Below are 21421 nucleotides of genomic sequence, written 5' to 3'. Positions count from 1 at the left end.
TCCAAGCTTGTTCAAAAATTCTGGGGATGGGGATCCTATTCAACATGTAGAGATTTTTGAATCCACATGTAAAATTTGTGGGCCACTCAGTGATGTAACAATGATTCATGCTTTCTCACTCACCCAGAAGGGAAGGTGCATCAGTGGTTCCGAACCCTCAAACCCGAGGATAAGGTTAACTTCACACGACTCAAGAATGTGTTTGTACCCAGCTTTGCTAGAAGTGGCGATAGGTGGAGTCCTGTGGCACAACTGCACAATATCAAACAAAAGGAAATGGAGTTGATGAGAGACTGTGTCTCGACTAAAGCACTTAAATTCAAGGTGCAAACTATGGGAGAGGCTAACTGATGATCAGTTATTGCCTTGCTTCTGGAGAGGAGTCAGACACCACAAGATGCATGATTATCTAGTATTAGCCTGACAAGCTACTCTAGATGCATGTTGTAAACTGGCAATTGAATATGAAGATAATATGCTAGAATCGCCCCACACCACAACTGGAAGATGTCATAATATCGTCGACAATAACTTTGTGTGTTTTGAGTCACCAAGAGATTGGAACTCAAAGCAAGCAAGTCGAAAACATGACTGTGGATACGAGCTCAGTAATGCAATACTGGAGAAATTGCGGGACCAGGGGAGGAAGCCAAACCTGTTTATATTGCTAAGGACTTGACTTCGGCTGAAGAAAATGAGCTCGTTACTCTCTTTAAAGGAATTTAAAGGAGAAATTGCGGGACCAGGGGAGGAAGCCAAACCTGTTTATATTGCTAAAGAGGAGTAAGGACACATTTTTGGTCATCATCCTATACGTTGATGACATGCTACTTACGGGAATCGATATAGATCATATTTCAGCCTTAAAGGCTGATTTGTAGTCATCATTTGAGATGTCAATTTATGCAATGCAATGAGGGCATTGTTATGCTGCAGTCTAAATATATACAGAAGCTATTGAAGAGGTTTAATCTTGAAGACTGTAAACCTGTGGCTATACCTATGGAGACAAGTACTCGACTTAGTCTTCAAGATGCATGAGACTCTTTTGATGCTAGTTTGTATCAGCAGGGTGTTAGATCCCTTCTTTTTGTATGCAACACGAGGCCAGCTGTACAGTGCGGTCTCACGTTGACAGATTTATACATAGCCCAAGTACGAAGCATTGGCAAGCTGTCAAGTGGGTTTTCCACCATTTGCAGGGCACTTAGTATTTTTGATTATTTTATCGAAAGGGGGGTGAGTCACAGCTGCATACTTTTAGTGATTTAGATTGGGCTGGATGTTATGACACACGAGTGTCCACTAGTGGGTTTTGCTTTCACCTTGGTGATTCATGTATATCATGGCTTAGCAAGAAGCAGCCTGGGTTTTGCTTTCACCTTGGTGATTCATGTATATCATGGCTTAGCAAGAAGCAACCTACAGTGGCCACTTCCAGCTGTGAAGCTGAGTATAGGATAGCTTTTATAGCTACAGTTGAGTGTGTGTGGCTCAGATGTCTTATGGTTGATTTGGGTGTTGGGCACTACAATTTTCACTGACAGCCATAGTGCATTAGCAGTTGGGCAAGGAATCCAGTGTACATGCTCGCACTAAGAACATTGAGGTGCATTACCACTTTGTCAGGGAAAGACTCTCTGTCTGCAGAGCAGAGATCAACTTGGTCTATATGCCTACACATGACAACATGGTAGATTGTTTCACGAAGGCTCTTCCTCGTGAAAAGTTTGAAGCTTTTCATAAAGCTTTGGGCTTACTGCCTTTTCAAGATTGATCAGCCATACCTTGTACATGTTCACATTATTACTCAAGAGGGGATTTGTAGCATTATATGGTAGTGATGTGTGTGAACACACTTAGGACCGCCGGGGTACTTTTTCTGTCACTAGTTGTACGCCCTCTTATCTACTCATTTTGGGGTGTGTACTTATCTTTTGTATCTGGCACACATTTGTTGATTCTATTCTAGTGAGTTCGTGTGCTCTCAAGATTCTCTATCTTGTGTGTGTATGCATTTTTGCAATCCTAACCCGAATTCCAATAGTGCAACATATACGATCCCAATCATAGAAGGATCAAGACCAACCAGGCAGAAACCATACCAGATGAATCCTAATATGCGACAATTATAAAGGAGGAAATTGATAAACTCATTGTGCTACAAATTTCATATAGAGATAGAACATACGGATTGATTGTCACCAATCGTAATAGTGCCAAAAAAAATGGAAAACTTAGGGCATGTGTCGATCTTAAAAAGGTCAGCGTAGCTACTAGGAAAGACCATTATCCATTGCCCTACGGAACATGTTTTGGAGAGAGTGGCTGGTGAAGAAGCTTACAGCTCCTTGGACGGATTTTCAAGCTACAATCAAGTATCTAACCAGAAGACCAACATAAGACAGCTTTCAATACAAAATGGTGTGAACGTGTACAAGGTGTAATAGAGATTGGGTAAACCCATCTGCCACATTGGCCTGTGTAAGCACATTTCCATGCACCCACCATCCAAGAATTTAACCCAATCTATAAATCCTTTTTGGTTTCTAATCAGTCGATCTATATTATAGAGCCTAGAAGAATATTTTCCATAAAAAGGATTTAATAAAATTCCGCTAGACTTATTTCTTACCTTATGTGCGATGTGCACCCACCGTCCAAAATATCTCTCAACTAAAAATCCTTTTTAAGATACTGTTTTGAGGAATATGATCATAAAGTTTGGGACAAATTTCTCCATGAAAAATCTTTCCAAGATGTGCTCTTATCTCTCTAGAATAATTTTCTCTGTCTAGGTTAGAACAGGGTAAACAAGGTCTTTTATTGCACAAAAGAGAGGAGATGATCACTGGGGGTTGTGTTATACATCTTTAGAGGTTGGAGGAGAAATCTTACATTCTCTCCCACTTGAAAACACAAGATGTCCTCATCTCGCAAACTGGGGGTAGTCCTTTACCAGTTCATCTTCTTTCTCCGAAGCGGCATCCTCTAGAGGCTAGAACTTTCACTTGACCAAAAATTTCCTTAATACTCTATTTCTAAGTGTCTTCTCTTGTACATCTAGGATCTCTTTAAGTTCAAGTTCCATCTAACCTTGAGTTGGAAATGTTAATTGTTCATCATCCTAGAAAACATGACTCTGACTGGGTACATACTTTTTAAGAGTAAACTGACATGAAACACATTATGTACCTTCAACAAGTGTGGGGGCAGTAAGAGTTTGTAGGCTAGATCTCCTACTTTCTTTGCAGATCACATAAGGAGATAGCTTCTTGTATTTCCCTAAGGATAAGGAACTCCTTTTGGGTCACTCACGAATGAAGCCCATACCTCCTTCTTCGAATACTATGTCAGTCCTCTTCTTATCTGCATACTACTTCTATCTATCCTGGTTGGGCAGCCTTAATATCTTTGTGAATTAACTACATCTGATGATCCATATCATCAAGCATCTGTCTAGACATCTCGACCCTAATCAATGGGTCGGACCAAGTTAACGATGTGAGGCAATCTTGTCCGTACAGAGCTTTGAAAGGGTTTATCTTGATACTTCCCTCCCTTTCACTCTCCCACCCTCCCTCTCTCTCCTTCTCCCACCCTCCCTCTCTCTCCTCTCTCTCCCTCCCTTTCGCTCTCCCACCCTCCCTCTCTCTTCTCTCCACCCTCTCTCTCTCTCTCTCCCTCCCTTTCACTTTCCCTCTCTCTCTCTCTCTCTCTCTCCTTGTCCTACCCTCCCTATGCATAATCTCTTCTTCCACCTCGTTTCTCTCTATCTCCCTCATCTTCACATGTATTTGCATAGCATTGCACGTGAGTTTATTTTCTACATTTGTATTTTTGTGTTTGCATAACATAGGCTGCAATTAACTAGGTGAATAATTTTAAGAATTATATATACAAGATAATTGCATTCTAGGCAAGATATACAAGATAATTGCATTCTAGGCAAGATATATCTACTATGCCTTGCGTAAGAAGCAATGAAGAATGAAAATTTATTAAGGTCAATAATTATACAATTATGATTGAGATCATGGCCTAATTATTTGAGAGGAAGAGGAAGTGAGAGAGAGAGAAGGAGTGAGGGAGATAAGAACATGACGATATTACAACCTTAGGAGGATAAAAAATACTATTTTCAATTACAAATAAAACTAAGTTCATTCGCATACACCTTCCAAATACAACTCTTCTATCATAACTGTTATTCAAAACATACAAAATAAATCGAGAATTTGACATAATTAATCAAAACAACAACAAATCTAAAATTTACCAAGGCAAAATACAAAAGATAAGGCAATCTATAATTGAGACTACTTTATTCCAAAAAGGGTTATTACATGGGCTACTACAATCTAACATTGTTTAAAATTGAAAATATACCATAACTACGTATGGATCCTACACCTATACAGTTTTTTAGGCTACTCTATTCTTTAACTCCTCCCCCCGAAGGGGCTCCTCCGCCTCTTCAGCAATATATCTGAAACTTCGCCAAGTGCAGATGGTGTTTCCAATCTTCATCTTCCAAATGAACAAATCTCTAGAATCATCTCCACTAGCATCTTCGTTCAAAGATTGCGGGCCTCTACCATGATTTTGAGATGTTCTGTTGCATCTCTGACCGTTTTGTTGTATAAATCTTTGCAAACCCTTTCCAAGGTTTGCTTCAGAGTATAGGTAGGGGGGCCATTAGAAGAAGCCATTAGAGATGAACAAAGGTTAGTTTTGATGGTGGTGAGGGTTGTAAGGAAAAGAACGATAGTGACGGAGAGAAATACAATGAAAGGGAGATGTGGAGGCAATAAGAGGGAGAGGAAAGCAACAAGATTTTGAAGTGAGGATTAGAGTAAGATGCATGGGTCAAATTTATAGATACACAAAGCAAAAAGCAAAAAGGTACTTTGCATGGTTATCCACTAAATTTAGAAAAGTAGATGCATGGCTTTTCTCTAAATTTAGAAAAGTAGATGCATGGCTATCCACTTTATTTAAAAAAGTAGTTGAATGGAATGAACATATTCAAGCCATTGACATATAACCATATTAATTGTCCTGCTAAAACATTAAAAAAATGAAAAGTAAATAGTCCTTGCTAGAGAATTGAGACAAAGGACATTTTATTATTATAACATGGAGCTTTTCAAAACTACAGTACGATGTCATCACAACAGTACTAGGTCCTTTTCACATTGTTCTCCTACTACTAAACATTCTCACTAGGTCCTGCTTTTTTAGAGTGGGTTGATGTATAAACATATTATGGTTCACATCTAACCCAAAGATACGCAAATATACAAAATAAAGGTGCTTGCATGCACAATATGGTCTTCCAACCAGCACCTACCCGAATTTGAAAATCGGGACATATGCATGATGATGGATTCTTTCCCATAGTCACCTGGTATTTTTCATTGCGTACTAGTGATTCCTCAATCTCAATTACAAACACTTCCATCTGCCCAACCTTAATCACCAAATGCTCAAAGACCGAGCTATACTTGAAATTGTTAAATCTATTCTCTTGGTTTCCATATCTAATATGCCACTTCTGTACCTTGTTGACCATTGGCCTATATCATTTTCTTCCTGACATTTTTCCTTTTGCAACACAAACCCAGTAGCCTCCCCAGTGCTCGGATCTCATCCACAGTCATGTTTATACCTCGTCCCACTGGCCAAATAACTGGGGGTCTAGCATGTGATTAATAGATGGTGTTACATACTCTCCAAGTATGATCCACATTGTTGTTACAAAACCACATGAGCTGACGCCTTTGCCCCCCAGATCATTCTCTCATACCATAGAAAGAAGAAGCTAGAACACCTTACCCGCAATTCTTAATGCTCTTTTTGCACTTGCCATCTTGGCCACCTAACCATCCTTAGAAAGTTACCTTATTGTGTAGAGATGTTCAACGTATAGCCCACATTTAATCGTGTATGTCACTCTCCACAATTTCCTGCACCTCTGCTTCAATTGTCTCTCCCTCTGCATTGGTTTGACCACTTGTATAACTATAGGAATAGTGGGTGGAAAGCTTAATCTCCTACCTTGTTTCTTGCATGGCTAGTTTTTTGTGACATACTCTCAAGAAGATGTGATGAGTTATCTTCCTCAAGATTTATAACTGTGGGTTTTCGATGTCGGCTAATCACCAAAAAAGTTCGGTTGCATGTGCATTGGTGTGCCACTGAATTGCTTCCCCCACCAATCTGCTAGTGCTTGTTGGACTTGAAGCTTTTGATGTATTGGCCTTCTCCATCAACTTTGTTATTGTAGGGCATGCTCAGTGATATTTACCTTGCATGAATGCATGCTTCTTTGTGGATTGCAAGAGGGAATTAGCGAGGTTTGAAATTGTTGCATCGTATAAAGAGATGGTTCCCTTGAAACCCTCTCATGCTAACCAACTTGCATGTTTTGTTTCTGTTAGATTAGTGGTTGGCATGTGCGACACACAAGCATTGTCAACATCCTACAACAAGAGATTAAGTTAATTGTAAGCTCCAACCGCATTTTATAACCAAATAGTTAAGTTGACAATTCAGATACAAAGTACAAGGTATTCTTTTCAAAAACTAAGAAAATAATACTTACCTCTACAATATGTTTCCTCCAATGGGGATATCTAGGATGCCACTAACTAAGCCAACAATCCATGGCTGGTAAGTTTACATCAGCAAATTTACCAGCCATACACCATGATCTAATGTGCCTATATTTTAAAAGTGCCTCTTCCTCACTCATGCATAATGCCACTGACGACATAGTCGCTTGTGCTCTTCCTGAAAATTCCTAATAACTACATATTGTATTATATGGATGTTCAAGATTTGTTCCCAATGAAAAAGTAACAAACACTCACAACCTTACAATATATTCTCTGGTCCATTATTATAGACTATCCTAACTGCCCTCTAGTTGGCTCCAGCCTCATTAGCCTTGAAGCCAAAAAAATATGGCTTGGAAAAGCCTTTTTGGACCACAACATTGTTAATCATCTCCCAGAAAAGCACTTGTGCCACTGTATCCTCCTCTTTCATTTCGCAAGTTGCAATTGTCATGAGCTCTTGGTAGGCTGTATGCCATCATACAATAATTGAAAAAGTACTAAAAATAAGATCAAATTTTAAAGAACTTTACAAGACCAAACCGTACCTTGGATCATATACATGTCAGCCATTATTGTCCATCCTTGCACACACCTAACGTGATCAAAACAAACCCAAGCCTTTCTCAAATCCTCGTCTCCTATTTGGCGCATACGGTGTGAAGGGAGGCAGAGAGACACGGAACACCTCTATAGCAATGCCTTTCCACAGTTCGGAGTACACACCAACATCAAGAAAAAGGGGCACCAGTCAACTACTCAATGAGCTGACACATCATTTAACCTCTCAAGCATGAGACTTTGTCTCTACCCTCATTTAATTTTCCAAGCAACTGGGAAAACCTATATACATTTGATCAAGACATGCAAGGGGAGATGGGCACATCAACATCTGCCACCCTTTACCCAATTGATACATATGCATATAGGGGTGCACCCTTGTTATGAAATAGGCTCACAGCCATAAGCCAAATGATCACCACAGAAAAAATGGTGAGAGAACCACTTGACATAAACAAGGTTACATTCCATCAAGTATGAGCTTTATGCAACTTCAGTTCCCCAGAAAAGACAACATCAGTAAGGAACTTCAATTTTCCCAACCTGGCAAGCAGTGTGTGATTAGGAGGCACAATCACAAGACAATATCTTATCAACACCACACATCCATAATCATTTCAAAGAGCATCATCCCAAACAGACTCTCACATCACACATGCACAATGAGATAACCTCGCCCGAGATCAAACAAAGATGATCTTCAATGTTTTGATAGGCGAATCAAGATAGCCCAACCATAAGAACCACCAGCACATATACTTCTACCTTGAGCTTGATTTTCTCTTGAACCTTCCAAAGCATGTGAATAGCCCAAGCCTCACAAACCTCCAAAGAATAATATCTTCATGTGAAAAGCCCCCAGCAGCAAACACCAATAAGGATATAAGGGAAGCAAGCTGGTTGTGCTGAACCTCCTCTGTTCTTGTCAGCTCGGTTTCCCCTCAAATGAGCTTGGGTAATTGGAGCAATAGCATATCCCCACTAAACCTAGCAGTCAAGCCCAACAAGGCAACACATGAAACAAATACAAGTTCAGCTCTCCAGCGGCAACAATGCAATCACAGCTCTGTGGACGACTGCACTACCAGCCACCAGCGCGACATTCTGAGAGTCCTCCTACATACCAATGGAGAGTGCAGCGCAGCTCCTTGAGAACATTAGAGCTACACTCTACAACCACAATCGCTACTACAGAACACACAGTTTTCATGCATATGGGCTACGCACTTTTGCATTAGAGCTGCGAGTGCTACCTCTACCCCCCTTTTTTGAGCTTGCTCCCCTCCTCTCTTTATACACCAGCGTGCGCTGCCCATTCAACCCAAGAGTATTATATTATTCATAATACTCCAACGTATGTCAGAGAGCTCACCCCACTTTCACGCGGCGCCCTTTTGAATTTTGAGGCTAGTTGAGGAATTTTTGAAACCATCCAAGGCCACCTTCTATTTTTAGCAAGCCTTGTATTTAATTCCATGGTGACTCTTGCATTCAAGGAAGACCTTGCACCTTTTTAATAATATCTTGTGGACCACAAATACCTTGTTTCCCATGAAATGCCAAGGACCTGTACTGTAGCTGACCTCCTCTAACGGGTCCCTATCCATTTTTTAAAGAAATGGAGCTTTGCATGCTCACATTATTTGTCAACATCCTTGTCCACATATGATAGTGCTAAAACCTGCCTTGATTCTTATCTCACACTCCTTCCATTTCTTATTTATCAAGGTAAACCAATAACTAACTGTACACATTGTATATTTTTGTTAGACCCGTTCACATGTGGCCTTATACCCCCTTTGGCCCTTGGAGATGGACACCCTTTATTTGTAATTGCCATGCATGAGTGTGTACATATGCCAAGAAAATATTACCAAAAAAAAACTAACATAGTTTGCCCATCCCCTAGCCTGCTAGATCATTCATGGTCAGCAGAAAACAGTGTCGTGAGACTCAATGTATCTGATATTGCCATGTTCTCAAAGACACTGTTTTTTACTTCTTCAATTCTTTCATCCTTGTCTACCATCATCAGTCGTGCATGATATAACTTGAGACGCAAACCATTCACCCTTGATACATGTGGGGTCCCATCAAGGTCAGCCAATTGATATGTGCCATTAGCAAAGCAATTCATTACTCTGAAGGGCCCCTCCCATTTCACTTGGAACTTCTTTTGAAAAGTTTTATCCAGCTTACTATTATAGCGTAGCACCAAATCACCTTCCTCAATACCCTTCTTCTTAATCTTCTCATTTATCTTTGTCAATGCCCTATTTTGCATCTTCTCATAATGTTCCAAGGCACTCATCCTATCCAGCTGAACCTCTTGTAACTGTAAGAGTCTTTCTTTAAATGTGTTGCTAGATGGCCCTAGCAGTTTTTCTAACATTTTAACTGCAGGCAGCTCAACTTCCACAGGTAATAAAGCTTCTTTGCCATACACTAAGTGAAAAGGTGTAAAACCTGTGCTTGTCTTCACCGATGTACGATAAGCCCATAAAGCACTGAACAGCTCCAGATCCCAATTCTTGCCCTGATGTTCTGTCACCTTTGCAAGAATGTGTACAAGTTCATCATTGAATCTTTCATTCAAACCGTTGCACTGCGGGTAATAAGGAGTAGTAAAATTATGCTTAATCCGCATTTTGGCACATAAGTATTCTAGCAAGTCAGCTCTAAAACCAGGCCCTTGATCAGAAAGAAGCTCCAAGGGCACCCCAAATTTACAGCAGATGTCTTCATAAACAAACTTTGCAACATCTCTTGCCGTAATTTGCTTCACTGCTCTAGCTTCTGCCCACCTGGAAAGATAATCCACAGCTGTCAAAATATAGCTCTTCCCCCTGCTGGTAATGGGTAAGGGTCCTACTGCATCAATTCCCCACTTCTCAAAAATGTCAAAGGCCAAGATTGTCTTGCGCAACTCTGGTTTTAAAACTCGTTTTCCAAATGCCTGGCACCTTTTGCATGAGCTACACCAGTGATGCACATCTTTTTGTATACTTGGCCATATGTAACCCTCCTGTAAGATTTTGTGCAATGTGATTTTAAATGCAAAGTGGCCACCGCATGCTCCTTCATGATTCTCCTCAAGCACTTTGTACAGCTCTTCCTTCCATGGTACACGCCTTAACACCAAGTCAGCCCCTTGCATGTATAATGTGTCACCAATGAGCTTGTATTTGCAAGCTCTGTGTACAAACCCATATTTCTTTGCCTTCTCAATGTCCTTGGGAATGACTCCTGTCAACAAAAACTCTTCTTCCAGTGTCAGACTTTCACGACCCCGATAAAGTGGAAGATCTGCTTTTAACACATATAGCTCGCCAATCATTCCCTGTGCTGCTTCATGTGCTTCTGTATTAAGAGAACGCTCCACATGCCGAATGCCCCATGCTTCAAACTCCTTCAACAAGCTCTTGATCTTGAAACACTTATTCCTCAATGCAGGGTTTTTGCTCTTCCATACTCCTAGTATTTGCTTTACCACCAGTAGAGAATCACCTCTTATGCATAGTCTCTTTACACCATGCTTAATGCAAATGTTTAGCCCTGCTTCCAATGTAGAATACTCTGCTTCATTGTTAGTATGAGCATCAATTTTGAATCCCTTTTTACAAATCAGCTTACCTTGCTGGTCATAAAGAGCTATACCACCAGAAGCTGCATCATGGCTCTTCCTGTATGAACCGTCAAAGAACAAAACATGAGCATTGCTTACTTCTGCCACATTTTCTACCTTTCTAACACTTTCCTCCTTGACCAGCAAAGGGTTTTCCTTATAAGTTAACAAGTCTGCCAAAGTAGCTCTGTTGCTTTCTTCCACCAAGAAAGAGAACTCGAACTCCTGTAATTCAATCACCCACTTTTTCACTGCCTTAGACATGTTTACACCATTGATGAGCTGAGGCAAGAATGTGTAACTAGTTAGGAATACAAATGGCTTTGTCAAAAGATATTGGCGAAACCGTCGGCAAGCAAACACCACACTTACCATCACCAACTCTATTTCTGACAGTCCCCTCTCTGCTACTGACTTTACCCTACTAGCACAATAGACGGGGTGCATATATTGGCTCCCCTTCCCTTTTTGTAGCAACATAGCACCAATAGCATCCTCTCCTACCGAAGGATTCACATAAAAAACATGTTCCCAATTTGGAGCCTGCACCGCTGTCATCTCCCCCAAGACTTCTTTGACTCTCCGAAACTCCTCTTCACACTTGTCATCCCATTGCAAAGGATCGTGCTTTGCCACCTGTTGTAATGGATATAAAAGCTGTGAGGACAATGAAATGAATCTTGACATGTACTTTACCTTCTGAATGAATGTTGCCAACTGTTTTGTAGACTCTGGAGAAGGAAGAAGCATGATTGCCTTGACCTTGTCTGGATCAGCCTCAATGCCATTTTCTGACACCATATGACCCAACAATTTTACCCTTGGTTTTGCAAAGAAACACTTCTTGGAATTGAGTTGGCCACCACAATCATTATATCGTTCCAGCACCATCTCCAGCTTCTCACAGTGATCCATGCGTGTGCTGTAGACACAAAAATCATCAATGAAATCCTGTACACATTTTCCAATGAATGGCAGAAGCACCCAATTTGCTCTCTTTTGATAGTGAGCTGGACCATTTGTTAGCCCAAATGGTAGTACTGTATAGCAAAAGCAGCCCCATGGCGTAATGAAAGTAGTTTTCTTCTGATCCTCTGGAGCAATCTTCAACTGGAAATAGCCTGAAAACCCATCACACACACTGTATCTTTCATGACCCGCCACTGAATCCAGGATTTGATCAATGAAAGGTAGTGGGTATGGATCCTTCTTTGTAGCTGCATTCAAAGGTTTGAAATCCACACAAACCCTCCATTTTCCGTCTTTTTTTGGAGTGACCACGACTGGGCTCACCCACTCTGTTGTCTCCACAGGGCATATAAAACCAGCCTTTAGTAGTTTGTCCACCTCTTCTCGCAAAGCCTTCATCTGTTCTGGACCCATTCTCCTTAATCTTTGACGTACTGGCTTGGCTCCTTCCTTTAGCTCTATGTGCAGATCTTCCCCTTTGAAGCCCCGAACTTCTTCATACGATGTGATGAATAAATCTGGATATGTTGACAACATCTTTAAATACTTCTCCTTCTCCACGACTGAGAGATCTGTGCTAATCATCCTGGCCATCAATTTGTGTTTCTTGTGTTGCTTCACCTGGGGTTGCATTAGCTCTTCAATCACCTCATATGGGCCCTTAGACTCATCTTCAATTCCCTTCATGGATGCGACCATGCTGGTCTGTTCAAAGATCCTGTCCACCATCAGAAATGCCACATTTACCTCTCCCTCACTACTAGTGGTGGTGCTACTGTCTTCATCTGACACAGTGGAAGACTCCTCACTACTTGGACTCTCCCCTTCTTCATAATCTTCATCTAGTGGCTTCCTGCTACTCATGTCAAATAATCTTTTGCCCCCTGTCTCCCCATATAAGCTGATTGTACCGTGTCTCCAATCTTGAACGGCCCGCACTGCGCGTAGCCATGGTCTTCCAAGGATGATAGGATAAGCCCCTAATCCTACTGGCATTACATGAAAATCCACTACCGTTTTGACTGCATAGGCTTCGATTTCCAAGCTCTTCACTACCCCTAAACACTTGATCTTTTGATGGTTTGCCAGTCGTATGCGGAATCCTGAGACTCCTTCTACTGTCAAGCCCATCTTTTCTACACATGTTTGAGTGATTACACAAATTTGTGCACCACCATCCACGTATCCCTGCCCAAGATTCTTCCTCTTGTGCCAAACATCTACTATGGGACAAATGTCTGAAGACTCATCAATGGCCAACACTCTCACTGACCCTCTATTGGGTTCCTTCCCCAGCGGGCTGACTAGTTTCTTCCATTGGCACTTCTGCTTCGGTATCATTTCCACTAGTTGTCCAAAGGTCACGTCTGCCTTCCTATTGCTCAGGTCCTGTTTCAAGTCATAGCTATCCTGCCCTTCCCCTAGTGGAAAATCTGAGACGTGAAATTTTCGGCGGGCTCTCCTTTTCCTTTTAGCTTTCACATCTTCACCCTCATGACTCTTCCCTTTCTTCCTACTGGGACCTGCTTCATTTCTTCCTTCTTTATCCTCTGTGGTTCTCTTCCCAATAGGCATTACTAATGTATCTCCCAACATTGCTGCTTTCTCCAAGGTGACCACACTTAACACTTTTGTCTTTCCCTTGTCCTCCTTGGTCAATCCACTAGGTCCTGCCTCACCCTTAATCTCTATGCCATAATCATTTGATCGGTTCGGCAACTGTGCAGGCAATGGATACATATCTCCACCCATTCTTGGTGGTTTATCACATTGTGGGCTGATGTGGCCAAGTTCTCCACAGTTATAGCATGTGGGCAACTGCCTCCAACCCCTGCCGTTATTCTGTCCACCCAAACCATTCTTTGGTTGTCCTTCACCTCCTGGCTGATTTGCAAGCCTCATACGACCTCGATTATTTCCCACATTGCTTAACATATTTAGGCTAAGATTCTTCATCAAATCAACCACTTGCCTCAAGTCCTGCCTCAGCTCATCATCTTGTGCTGCAGTAGTGACCATTGTTGGCACAACTTGAGTAGTTACTGAAACCGCATCTGCCGGATGCACCTCCTCTGGAACCCGACTTTGCATGGAATCCATTTGCTTCATCTCTGACACCATAGGCAGTGAGCTTACTCCCAATTGAGTTAGTCTATTCAACTTCCACTCTTTGTTCCTTGCCACCTCCAATGCATCCTCGTATGTTCTTGGCTTCTTCAGTTCTACCCTCCAACGTAGGTTTTCCTTGAGGCCAACCAAGAACCGGTCCTTCTTCATCATATCTGGTGGGGGCACTTGGGGCTGCAAGGCTTGACACAAGCTCTCCCATAATATGGAAAACTTCTTGATGTAATCATCAATGGGCTCCGATTTTCTTTGTCTCAATTCCTGTATTTCATGCCAAACTTTGTCTGGATCTTTCATCTTCACAAACTGTGCTGTTAAAGCTTGTCGGACATTATCCCATGTCAATGGCATAGGTGGATCAGCCCTCTGCAACTCCTCCTCATAACCCTTACACCAGCTCCGTGCATCACCCTTCAAACAGATTTGCAAAAGGCGTAACATTTGAGCGGGTATCTGGATATGGTTGCTTATGCACGCAACTTCCATGTTTTCTAAGAACTCTTCCACACTCTCATCACTTTTTCCATGAAACTCTGGATAAGGGAAAGCCATTGTTACCCAAAAAAACCCTTTTGACACAGATGCGAAAACAAAACCTTCTACTAACTCAATTCTCAGAAGAAAACTTCAAAACACTTCAGGTTTAGAAGAGGATGAACACATGCACATCAAACGAATTTGCATAGTTAATCATTGGAATTACCACCGGCAAAGGAGACTCCAATATTTCCCTCAGTCTTTCTGGCCCAAACATATATGCCATACGCTGTTGAAAGAAAATTTTTCTGTCCACATGAACATTTATCTGAATTCTTTGGGTAAAATGGAAGGGAGTAAATTGAGGTCCATTGTGATTATCCATTGAGAGTGGCCATCCAACTCCCAAGAGGCACGACTGGCTAATTACCCAATTCTACCAGAACTTTTAGGCAACAAATCAACTATGAAACGGCACCAATACCAAGAATTTCAGCCTGCAAACCATACTTCAGTTGACTGTCAAATCAAGGTAATATAGCACAATTTTAGAAGGCATCTGTCACACAACTGTCCTGGCATAGCAGTCATTCACTGAGATTAATCACATGCACATGTTGTCAGTCTTGTAAACTGAAGGTTCTTGGAATGCTCCTCAGTGGGGGCACCAAAAACTGTGAAGGGAGGCAGAGAGACACGGAACACCTCTATAGCAATGCCTTTCCACAGTTCGGAGTACACACCAACATCAAGAAAAAGGGGCATCAGTCAACTACTCAATGAGCTGACACATCATTTAACCTCTCAAGCATGAGAATTTGTCTCTACCCTCATTTAATTTTCCAAGCAACTGGGAAAACCTATATACATTTGATCAAGACATGCAAGGGGAGATGGGCACATCAACATCTGCCACCCTTTACTCAATTGATACATATGCATATAGGGGTGCACCCTTGTTATGAAATAGGCTCACAGCCATAAGCCAAATGATCACCACAGAAAAAATGGTGAGAGAACCACTTGACATAAACAAGGTTACATTCCATCAAGTATGAGCTTTATGCAACTTCAGTTCCCCAGAAAAGACAACATCAGTAAGGAACTTCAATTTTCCCAACCTGGCAAGCAGTGTGTGATTAGGAGGCACAATCACAAGATAATATCTTATCAACACCACACATCCATAATCATTTCAAAGAGCATCATCCCAAACAGACTCTCACATCACACATGCACAATGAGATAACCTCGCCCGAGATCAAACAAAGATGATCTTCAATGTTTTGATAGGCGAATCAAGATAGCCCAACCATAAGAACCACCAGCACATATACTTCTACCTTGAGCTTGATTTTCTCTTGAACCTTCTTTAAGCCCCACCACCTTATATAGCCAAGTGTGAATAGCCTCCAAAGCATGTGAATAGCCCAAGCCTCACAAACCTCCAAAGAATAATATCTTCATGTGAAAAGCCCCCAGCAGCAAACACCAATAAGGATATAAGGGAAGCAAGCTGGTTGCGCTGAACCTCCTCTGTTCTTGTCAGCTCGGTTTCCCCTTAAATGAGCTTGGGTAATTGGAGCAATAGCATATCCCCACTAAACCTAGCAGTCAAGCCCAACAAGGCAACACACGAAACAAATACAAGTTCAGCTCTCCAGCGGCAAGAATGCAATCACAGCTCTGTGGACGACTGCACTACCAGCCACCAGCGCGACAAAACAACAAGAAAAAAACACGACTCTGAAAACTACCAAGACTTCATTCCCTCCTCTCTACACACATGGACTACGCAGATGTATTGCGCAGCTCTCTAGTTATCTTAGAGCTGAGCCCTTTCCACCCTTTCCATAGACACTACAGCAACTCTTCTCTCTGAGAGATACAAAACCACAGTTCACCCGCACATGGGCTGCGAGCTCTACTAGAACATTGTAATGGCAAGCTCTCACTGTTCCCCCACTGGAAATTCTGAGAGTCCTCCTACATACCAATGGAGAGTGCAGCGCAGCTCCTTGAGAACATTAGAGCTACACTCTACAACCACAATCGCTACAGAACACACAGTTTTCACGCATATGGGCTGCGCTCTTTTGCATTAGAGCTGCGAGTGCTACCTCTACCCCCCTTTTTTGAGCTTGCTCCCCTCCTCTCTTTATACACCAGCGTGCGCTGCCCATTCAACCCAAGAGTATTATATTATTCATAATACTCCAACGTATGTCAGAGAGCTCACCCCACTTTCACGCGGCGCCCTTTTGAATTTTGAGGCTAGTTGAGGAATTTTTGAAACCATCCAAGGCCACCTTCTATTTTTAGCAAGCCTTGTATTTAATTCCATGGTGACTCTTGCATTCAAGGAAGACCTTGCACCTTTTTAATAATATCTTGTGGACCACAAATACCTTGTTTCCCATGAAATGCCAAGGACCTGTACTGTAGCTGACCTCCTCTAACGGATCCCTATCCATTTTTTAAAGAAATGGAGCTTTGCATGCTCACATTATTTGTCAACATCCTTGTCCACATATGATAGTGCTAAAACCTGCCTTGATTCTTATCTCACACTCCTTCCATTTCTTATTTATCAAGGTAAACCAATAACTAACTGTACACATTGTATATTTTTGTTAGACCCGTTCACATGTGGCCTTATACCCCCTTTGGCCCTTGGAGATGGACACCCTTTATTTGTAATTGCCATGCATGAGTGTGTACATATGCCAAGAAAATATTACCAAAAAAAACCTAACAATGGTTCACCAGATCTAAACCCGATTTAGGCCCTCTGGTTGACATTTTAAACAATAACATCGGTTTGGCCCTTCCAAAGCTTGCATAGGAAATGACTACCATGGAAGAACTCAAAAGTGCATTGTCTCTTTAATTCTAGGATATTTACTCTTCTCCTTGCACTAAACCATTGATCCTAGAAGCAAGCACCATCCTCCTGAATCTATAAGAGAATTGGACAACTTAACAAACTATGTAAACATTCATTCATAAGAGTTACCAAACAATTAAAATCAATATGGAAAGAACATTACCTTTGACATTGAATTAGGGGATGCATGTGTTTCAATAATAGTGACAACTCCATGTTGCTAATATTTGATTCATTCTTCGTATGCTTCTTGACAACTGCATCTAATACGAGTTGTTTGGTGATCTCCATTTGTACCTTCCTTGGACCACTTGTAGCCACCTCTGAAACTACCTCTTGCACAAGTTCTCTTATCTTTTGCAATTCCTTCCCTTGATGTGCATGTGTTCCAATAATAGTGACAACTCCATCTTGCTAATATTTGATTCATTCTTCGTATGCTTCTTGACAACTGTATCTAATACGAGTTGTTTGGTGATATCCATTTGTACCTTCCTTGGACCACTTGTAGCCACCTCTGAAACTGCCTCTTGCACAAGTTCTCTTATCTTTTGCAGTTCCTTCCCTTGATGTGCCCCTTTGCACCTCATGCAAATGTTTCCCTTGATGTATCATCAATCTCAGCATATGTGGATCAGTAGGCATACAATAGTACACCATAGCACCACACATTCTTCTACATACAGGTTTATTCTTGCAGTAGAAACAAGCTAGTGATCCATATCCATTTGTTGTTAAGCCCAGAGAGGGAAGTTTCTGTGTGAGCTTGCCTATTATGTGAAAAATTACAAAGTTCTAATAAATACTCTTATAAATCAAAGTCAAATGAAATTAAGCCAAGAAAATAAGCTTACCAATCCATGATGTATTCGGTGTGCCGTTCATAGTTCTGCTTCCACGTAAGGCATACGTGCACTCAAATAAGCCTCCACAAGAACTCTTTCGTACAACTCCATAAAACTTCACATGACTCTCTACAGGTTTCACCCACCAACAATGGCCATCATGTGCTTGCTCCATTCCTTGCATTGGAGAGAGACTGAAGGATCATGAACATTTGGCAACTCAAAAGCCACATTACCATTATAGATTTGAGGATTTTCTTCTACTTTCTCAATATGTGTGCTTGCTAAGAAGAACACTAGCATGAGATTCCTCAGACAATAAGTATTTGACCACACTCTTTTGAAGTGGTGTACATGTGGGAGAATCTCCTATTGTAAGGTCAATAATGACTTGTTTTGGGGTGCTTGCTGTAGTGTTTCTTGACTCTTCTATTATTGGAATAACAAGGTATTCTATTGTTATATCTTTATCAAAGATATAACATGGTTCCTCTTCGCGGGTCTAGCCGACTGGATAGGTATAAGAAGATCTAGACCATCATCTTGTGGTTTGATTGCAAAAACTTTCAATCCAGAGTGAGGACACAATATTCCATCAAAATCATCAGCTTTAGGAATATAAAAATGATGTTGTACAATTCTAACAATAGGATCACTCTCCAAACCTCCCACAAAAATGTGAAAAGATGTACTCTCCATAGCAAGAAAAGCTCTCAAAAAACCACCTCATAAACACACAAGCTCTCAGAAAACCAGTTCACAAACACACAACAAACTAATGACAACGAATTTAAAATCTAAACACGAATTCTATACATATTAGAATTTTTTTAAAAAATTATACTTATTTTTAAAAAATGATCATTATAAATAATGTCATTAATACACAAAATTTAAAATTTATTTTTAATAATTATACTATGTAATAAATACCTGTATAACTAACTCTCATTTAATGATTATTCCATAACTAACTCTTATTTTAATTATTATTCCATAACTAACTCTCATATAATGATTGCATAACATTTATATCTCTGTTGTGATCCCAATTTAAGTTATAACCTTTCTGCCATCTCTTTTTATGCTTCCATCTATTTTTTGTTAAAGTAAAGAGTACATCCTTGTATTGTATAGTTCTTAAACAACTGATTTTAACCCCAAGTAAAGATGTGACCCATGGAGCCGATGCTGGACAATAACGTCGTACGTGTGATTGATTGATTAATTGATCGTGAGAGAGAGATATAAGTATTAGTTGGTGCCCTTAGTTGGGGGAATCTCCCTACCCACTGAGGTCCGTCGCCCTTAGTTGGTTGGGGGGGAGGGATCGCCCTTAGTTGGTGATCCCCCCACCCACTTAAGGGCGACCATTGCCCTTAAGTGGGTTTAGGGGGGTGGGGGTTCACCCTTAGTAGGCGACCCCCCACTAAGGGCAACCCCCCCACCCACTTAAGGGCGACCGTTGTCCTTAAGTGGGTGGGGGGGTCGCCCTTAAGTGGGTGGGGGGGGTCGCCCTTAGTCCCCCACCCACTTAAGGGCGACCATTGCCCTTAAGTGGGTTTAGGGGGGTGGGGGGGTCACCCTTAGTGGGCGACCCCCCCACCCACTTAAGGGCGACCGTTGTCCTTAAGTGGGTGGGGGGGTCGCCCACTAAGGGCGACCCCACTTAAGGGCAACCGTCTCCCTTAAGTGGGTGCGAGGGGATCACCCTTAGTTGGCGACCCCTTGCCCCCCACCCACTTAAGGGCAACCGTCTCCCTTAAGTGGGTGCGAGGGGATCACCCTTAGTTGGCGACCCCTTGCCCCCCACCCACTAAGAGCGATGGTCGCCCTCAGTCGGCAATCCTCCCCCCCACCCACTTAAGGGCGACGACAACCTTAAGTGGGTGGCGGGCGAGGGGTCGCCAACTAAGGGTTACCGTCGCCCTTAGTTGGCAACCCCCCCCCCCCACCTACTAAGGGCGATGATCGCACTTAGTAGGTGGGGGGGATGGGGTTGTCATTAGTTGGTGACCCCCTCCCACCTACTAAGGGCAACGATCAACCTTAGTAGGTGGGGGTTTCCCACCCAGCATTAAGGGCGACGGTTTCCCTTAGTGGGGGGTGTCCACACCCCCCACTAAGGCGATGATTTCCCTTAGTGGGGGGTGTCCACAGCCCCCACTAAGGGAAATCGTCACCCTTAGTGGGGGGCATATGCGCCCTCCCCCACCCTCTATTAAATGCGAAAGCGCCCCCTAAAGCTAAACGTGGCAACCCACTCCCCCCCTAAAGATAAATGCACTCTCTCCCCCCCAAAAGTAAAATGCAACATGCCCTCTCCTTCCCTCCCTAAAGCTAAACGCACACTCCTCCCCCCCCTAAAGCTAAACGCACACTCCTCCCCCCCTAAAGCTAAACGCCTTCTCCCCATGTCCTCCTTAAAAGAAAAACTCTCACCTCTCTCCCATAAAACGATAGCCCCCTCTCCTTCTCTCTCACAGACTCTCTCCCTCCCTAAACCCTAAAAGGATAGCCCTCTCCCTCTCTCTCTCTCATGGAACTCCCCTTTTCTCTCTCTTTTACCAACCCTTCCTTCACTCTCTCTCTCTCTCTCTCTCTCTCTCTCTCTCTCTCTCTCTCTCTCTATTCATTTTTCTCTCTTCTCTTTCCTGTCTTCTTCTTTGTTTCTTCTTTCTTTATCTTCTTTAGAAACCCTAATTTTAAAACCCTCAATTTTTTTAATTTAATATATTTTTTCTCTATTTATATCTATGCCTATATTTATCTCTATTGCTTTTTTGCTCTATTTTATCTTTTGCTTTCTTATATCTTTTAGGACTCTTTCTTCCTTGTTCAATCTCCTTCTTCTCATGCTACTTCTTCATCCTCATGGCGTCTCCCCAATTCCAAAGAGAGACACAAGTGTCCTTGATGTTCAATGATACTAAGATAGCTACTAGGACTGTTTAGACCACACCGTCGACTGTCTTATTTTATCTCTCTCCACCTTTCTAATTATGCTCTTTTTTAGTGAATTTTTTGAGAGCAACTTGTCTGGTATATATCAATGTGTTTAGATTGTTACAAACACATCAAAGGAAACCCCACATTCAAAGCATGCAAAACGTGTAAAGAGCACACTTTCCAGGCAAGTAAGCCAAGAAGTGACAAGTACCACGAAGAGGAAGAAAGTGCAAGAGGAAGATGATGATTGAAGTCCTCATCAAAGGAATCCAAGTCGAGCTGCTAAGTCTTCAAAGAAAGGTGCTTCTCAAAAACCATTAAAGAAACTAAAGAAGTAGGAGAGGTGGACGAGGGAATTGAA

This window comes from Cibotium barometz, chromosome 8 (genome assembly GCF_041138505.1).
Source record: "Cibotium barometz isolate CiBa-2024 chromosome 8, ASM4113850v1, whole genome shotgun sequence".
In the NCBI taxonomy this organism is placed as follows: domain Eukaryota; kingdom Viridiplantae; phylum Streptophyta; class Polypodiopsida; order Cyatheales; family Cibotiaceae; genus Cibotium; species Cibotium barometz.
The sequence above is the reverse complement of the archived record's forward strand: the minus strand, read 5'-3'. Positions refer to the sequence as shown.